General features: G+C 41.4%; 1 pseudogene; it reads right to left on the minus strand.

Moving 5' to 3' along the window:
- Positions 1 to 5233: 5233 nt before the first annotated feature.
- On the minus strand, positions 5234 to 6455 carry LOC100676484 (olfactory receptor 8J2-like; annotated as a pseudogene).
- Positions 6456 to 6707: the final 252 nt, after the last annotated feature.

Consider the following 6707-nt stretch of genomic DNA (forward strand, 5'->3'; position numbering starts at 1 on the left):
TCCGTGTCTCTATTGAGCTTCTTACTGGATGTCCTGTCCTTCTCCGAAAGTGGTGTGTTGAAGTCTCCTACTATATATGTGGAGGTGTCTATCTCACTTTTCAATTCTGTTAAAATTTGATTTATGTATCTTGCAGCCCTGTCATTAGGTGCGTAAATATTTAATATGGTTATGTCTTCCTGATCAATTGTCCCTTTTATCATTATATAGTGTCCTTCTTTATCCTTTGTGGCGGATTTAAGTCTAAAGTCTATTTTGTCAGAAATTAATATTGCTACTCCTCTTCTTTTTTGCTTATTGTTTGCTTGATATTTTTTTTTCCATCCTTTGAGTTTTAGTTTGTTTGTGTCTCTAAGTCTAAGGTGTGTCTCTTGTAGGCAGCATATAGATGGATCGTGTTTTTTTATCCAGTCCGTGACTCTCTGTCTCTTTATTGGTGCATTTAGTCCATTTACATTCAGCGTAATTATAGATAAGTAAGTTTTTAGTGCTGTCATTTTGATGCCTTTTCATGTGTGTTGTTGGCCATTTCATTTTTCCACATGCTTTTTTGTGCTGAGACGTTTTTCTTAGTAGCTTGTGAGATCCTCATTTTCATAATGTTTAACTTTGTGTTTGTTGAGTCATTACGTTTTTCTTGGCTTTTTTCTTGAGTTATGGAATTGATATTCCTTTTTGTGGTTACCTTTTTATTTACCCCTATTTTTCTAAGTAAAAACCTAACTTGTATCCTTCTATTTCGCCTTGTATCACTCTCCATCTGGCAGTTCAATGCCTCCTATATTTAGTCCCTCTTTTTGATTATTTTGATCGTTTATCTATTGATTTCCATGATTTCCTGTTGTGTGTATTATTTTGTTTATTTATTTATTTTTTAGAATTAGTCTTAATTTGTTTGTTTTTGTGCTTTCCCTGTTTGAGTTGCATTGATATCAGGACGTTCTGTTTTGTGACCTTGTATTGTGCTGGTACCTGATATTATTGGTCATCCGGCCAAACAATCTCCTTTAGCATTTCTTGCAGTCTTGGTTTAGTTTTTGCAAATTCTCTAAACTTGTGTTTATCTGTAAATATCTTAATTTCTCCTTCATATTTCAGAGAGAGTTTTGCTGGATATATGATCCTTGGTTGGCAGTTTTTCTCGTTCAGTGCTCTGTATATGTCGTCCCATTCCCTTCTTGCCTGCATGGTTTCTGCTGAGTAGTCTGAACTTATTCTTATTGATTCTCCCTTGAAGGAAACCTTTCTTTTCTCCCTGGCTGCTTTTAAAATTTTCTGTTTGTCTTTGGTTTTGGCAAGTTTGATGATGATATGTCTTGGTGTTTTTCTTTTTGGATCAATCTTAAATGGGGTTCGATGAGCATCTTGGATAGATATCCTTTCGTCTTTCATGATGTCAGGGAAGTTTTGTGTCAGGAGTTCTTCAACTATTTTCTCTGTGTTTTCTGTCCCCCCTCCCTGTTCTGGGACTCCAATCACTCACAAGTTATCCTTCTTGATAGAGTCCCACATGATTCTTAGGGTTTCTTCATTTTTTTAAATTCTTTTATCTGATTTTTTTTCAGCTATGTTGGTGTTGTTTCCCTGGTCCTCCAGAAGTCCCAGTCTACATTCTAATTGCTCGAGTCTGCTCCTCTGACTTTCTATTGCCTTGTCAATTTCTGTCATTTTATTGTTAATCTTTTGGATTTCTACATGCTGTCTCTCTATGGATTCTTGCAACTTATTAATTTTTCCACTATGTTCTTGGATAATCTTTTTGAGTTCTTCAACAGTTTTATCAGTGTGTTCCTTGGCTTTTTCTGCATTTATCCTAAGTTCATTTGTGATTTCTTTAAGCATTCTGTAAATTAGTTTTTTATATTCTGTATCTGATAATTCCAGGATTGTATCTTCATTTGGGAAAGATTTTGATTCTTTTGTTTGGGGGGTTGGAGAAGCTGTCATGGTCTGTTTCTTTATGTGGTTTGACATGGACTGCTGCCTCTGAGCCATCACTGGGAAACTAGATTTTCCAAGTAGTCAGCTAAAAAAAAAAGGAGTCAGATCCCTATCTGAATTCTCTCTCTGGCTCCGGGTATTCGGATGTTAATGGGGTCGCCTGGGGAGGGTGGGGGAGGGATTTGAGAGCTAGGAGTGTAGCACCACAGAATATAGAGTTGAACACCACGTTCACTCTCCTCCCCCGTTTGCCAAAATCCGGGCTGGACAGGTCCCTGGCTAGGACACTGCTTTCCTTGCTTGGAAACCAGTCACTTCCTCCTGGGGACTTCCTCCGGTGCGCGGCACCGCTTGTGGGCACTGGGTGGGCGTTTCCCGCACGAACAGGTGGGCCCGCCCCCAGGGTCTATTCAGGCGATTATAATTGGGTCCCGCGGTCACGCCCCGCCTGTGCGCGCGCCCAAATCCCAGCGGGATGACTTCCGGGTTGAGACACTGCTTTCCCTGTTCCGGAACCAGTCACTTCCTCCCGGGGACTTCTCCTTCCGGAGCGCCACACCTCTCGCGCGAACTGGGTTGGCGTCACCTGCACGGCCAGGTGGGCCCGCCCCCTGGGTCAATTCAGGGCAATAAAAATGGACTCCGCGCTCACGCCCCGCTCGTGCGCGCGCCCAAGTCCCGGCAGGACGTCACCCTGTCTGGGACGCTACTTTCTGCGCTTCGGGACCAATCACTTCCTCCCGGGGACTTCTCCTTCCGGTGTGCCACACCTCTCGCGCAAACTGGGAGGGCGTCACTCGCACGACCAGGTGGTCCCGCCCCCTGGGTCAATTCAGGGTAATAAAAATGGGCCCCGCGCTCATGCCCCGCCCGCGCGCGTGCGCCCAAATCCCAGCGGAATGGCTCCCCGTCTGGTATGCTGCTTTCCCTGCTTTGAGACCAGACATTTCCGGGGATTTCTCCCTCTGGTGTGCCACGCCGCACACGCGGACTGGGTGTGCGTCTTCCCGCACGAACGTGTGGGCCCTGCCCTGGGGTCACTTTAGGGAAATATAGTTGACCCCCCCCCGCTCACGCCCTGTCGGCTTCTAGCCTAACTCCCGGCGGGACGGCACCCCAGCTGGGACGCTGTTCTCCCCCCTCCCAGATCAGTCACTGCCTCCCGGGTGCTTCTCCCTCCGGCTGGGCCCCTACGCCACCCGCGCCAACCTGCTAGTCTTCCTCCCGGGATGGGTTCGGGGGGGAAGAGGTGGGCCCCCTTTCTGTGCTGTCTGCCGCCCTGGGCTCTGCCCCAGATCGAGCTCCGAAGGTCACCTGCCTGGTGCGCTGACTCCTAGTTCTGAAAACAGTCGCTGTCTGCCCGTATTTGTTCATTTTCCGTCTCTAAGTCTGTGCTTGTTGTTCAGAGTTCGTAGATTGTTATGTATGTGATCGATTCCCTTGTTTTTCCGAGTCTTTGTTGCAAGAGGGATCCGCGGTAGCGTCCACCTAGTCCTCCATCTTGGCCCCGGAAATCATTCATTTATTTTAAACAGCATTGGAAATGTTGTAATGTGAGTTTAGCCTTTTGCTCTAAATTCTATACATGGAGCCATACCCAAAGAAAATAGGTTTCTAATGGGAAACACTTCTGTAATTGTAAGCTGCTGAAGTCAAACACACTCTGAATAAAGTAAAAGCAAAGAAAGACATTAGCAATTAACGTGACAAGTTTACAGACTAATGGGATTAAATTATAGCTGATTTTGTCTTTGGAGGTCAGAAATGTCCATCACATATTTTATCTTGCCTGCCTTCAGCTATTCTGTTTATTTATAACCAGTTAGAAATGGACTCATTTCTGTGAGTCTCAGAGTTCCTGGCTGTGCCTCATTCCTGGTTGTGCCTCATTCCTGGTTGTGCCTCATGTCTGACCTTCCTGAAATTGTCATAAGCTTATTTTATATCCAGAGACTGTCCTTACATCACATGCCACACCTACTCTCCCTCACGCCATTGCATGTTAGTAGCATTGCACATACACAGCAATAACTCACATGACTATTAACTTTTTTTTTTTCTTTTTTGTAGTAAGTTTTTTGATAATTGTTACCACATTTAAGAGACGACGTTTTTGGTCTAATAACACTTTCACCACACTAAATAAAAATCTGTAAAGAATTGATGTTTAATGTTGACAGTTTCATATTAAAGATAATAAAGTATACAACAGATTTTAGTATGAAAATATCATTGGGAAATAATTTAATTATAAATCATGACTAGCTCAACATAATTTTTTTGCTTTGTGCACATGTCTATGAGAGAGGAGGAAAAATGCAGAATGCTTATATATTTATCTCAGTCTGCTATGGCACAGGTTGTGTTTCAAAGCACTCTTGGGCTTAGTTTTTGTTTTCCCCTACGTGTTTACTTTCATGTGTTATAAGTTTATTTTAAGTGTAAGACAACAATGGGTTCACAAATGTGATAGATGCAGAAAAAGGTGCAAAAGGTTATTAATGAAGGATATGGTATTAAAAAAATGTGAAATTATAATAAAATGTTTAGTCCTTGGGCAAAGATGAGAGTATCAAGTAGAATGATCTGACTTTCTATCATCTTTCAAGCAATGACTCTCATATACTTCCATCAGCCATTATCAGGCTTTCTCTTCCTTGTTTACAGACTACATTGTTGGTGTTAGTTGCCAGCAAGTCAATTTCAATTCATGAAGACCCCAAGTGTTGCAAGGTAGAAACTCTCCAAAGTGTTTTCTTGGCTGTAATCTTAAAGGAAAAGAATCACAAGGCCTTTTCTTACTGCTGGGTGTGTCTGATTCTCCAAAATTTAGATTACTGAGAACAGTTTGTACCACCTAGGTACCTTTTGTTTGCAGCTATGCCTTCTCATTTGCAACAAAATATGGCACCTAGGTTGAAGACCCTCAAGGAGATGGATTGACACAGTGGCTGCAACGAAGGGGTCAAGCATAACTATTGATCATGCGGATGGCTCAGAACCAGGCAGTGTTTCCTTCTGTTGTACATAATGTCAATATGAGTACGAATCAACTTTATGGCACGTAACAACAACAGATACCACATTTAGAGGGTATAAGACACAAACCTTTTAACAAGTTGTAATTTATTTATAGAATGTATTTGTTTATTTTCAAGTTGTTGTTTATTACATATGTAAGTTTGTTTTCATTGTATAATTGAAACCTTTATCCCTCTAGGGAGACTGATATTTTGAATTGGGAAAAAATGCATCAGTAGTTTTCCCACTGAAATTAGTAGTTTTTTTTTTTTTTTTTTTAAACCATTTAGAATACTTCTTCACTTAAAAGCAGCTTTGTCAGGAGCAAAATAAGACTCTTGAAAGAAGACCGTTGTAGTTATATATTTACATTAGTTTGAGAGATTTGCATGGGTTATTAAGGAATCTCTTCAGTGCATCCTTTACATCCTTGTTCCTTAGGTTGTAAAGGAGGGGATTCACCATTGGTATCACTAGGGTGTAAAAAACTGAGGCCATTTTATCAGTGTCTAATGAGTGGTTGGTCCTTGGTTGCAAATACATGAAAAGGAGGGTCCCGTAGAATACAGTGACCGCCATCATGTGAGAAGCACAGGTGGAAAAAGCTTTTTGTCTCCCTTCTGAGGACTGTATCCTCAAAACGGCGAGAACAATGTTTAAGTACGATATTAGAACAATGATCAAGGAGAAAAACAGATTGATACCCGAAAATGTAAACACTGATGTTTCTGGAATGTAAGTATCAGAACAGGACAATGCTAGCAAAGGGATGTTATCACAGTAAAAATGGTTGATTACATTGGAAGAAGAGTATAACACAGAGAACACAAAGGAAGAGACAGTCAGTGCTGTGGTCAGACTGAAGAGGTATGTGAGGGATACGAGCATAAGGCAGATCTGCCAAGATACCACCACCATGTAGAGCAGGGGGTTGCAAATGGCCACATAGCGGTCACAGGCCATTGCGGCCAGTATGAAAATTTCAGCCACCATGAAAACTAAGAATCCACCTAGTTGAGCCGCACAACAGTAGTATGAGATGGTTTACTTCTTAGCCAAGAAGTTGAGCAACATTTTAGGGGCAATGGTGGTAGAATTGCCAAGATTAGTGATTGCCAAATGTTGAAGGAAAAAGTACATAGGGGTTTGAAGTCTGGAGTCAACACTGGTGAGGATGATGGTGCCCAAGTTCCCTACCACAGTCAGCCCATGGATCACCAGGAAGACAAAGAAAAGGGGGACCTGGAGCTCAGGAAGTTCTGTGATTCCCATGAGAATGAACTCAGTCACCCATGTGAGATTCCCTGGAGCCATTTATTGTGTTGTTCTGCCTTTAAATAGGGAAAGTGGAAAGAAATTAATAAAAGGTAATATTAATTTTGCTGTTAGAAGATTATTCTTTGTTACGGTTTCATTTAAAATCTGATTACTTTTGTTCATACTTAGGAGTTTCAGATCCTGTTGCTCCGACATTTTCAGAAGCTTCAAAAAAAAAAAAAAAAAACTCATCAGAAAACAACAGAAGTTGGTTCTTAAGATTGTTTTTGTAAACAATTTATTTTACTGTTGGATATAGTTCAGATATTGAATTGTATGTATTTTTTTTTTTAGTATATATATAGAGAGAGAGAGTACATACAATGAAACAAACCAAAAAAAACAAACCCATTGACCTCGAGTTGATTCCAACTCATAGGACCCTATAGGATAGAGTAGAACTGACCCATAAGATTTCCAAGGAGTGC

This window comes from Loxodonta africana, chromosome 7 (genome assembly GCF_030014295.1).
Source record: "Loxodonta africana isolate mLoxAfr1 chromosome 7, mLoxAfr1.hap2, whole genome shotgun sequence".
NCBI lineage: Eukaryota > Metazoa > Chordata > Mammalia > Proboscidea > Elephantidae > Loxodonta > Loxodonta africana.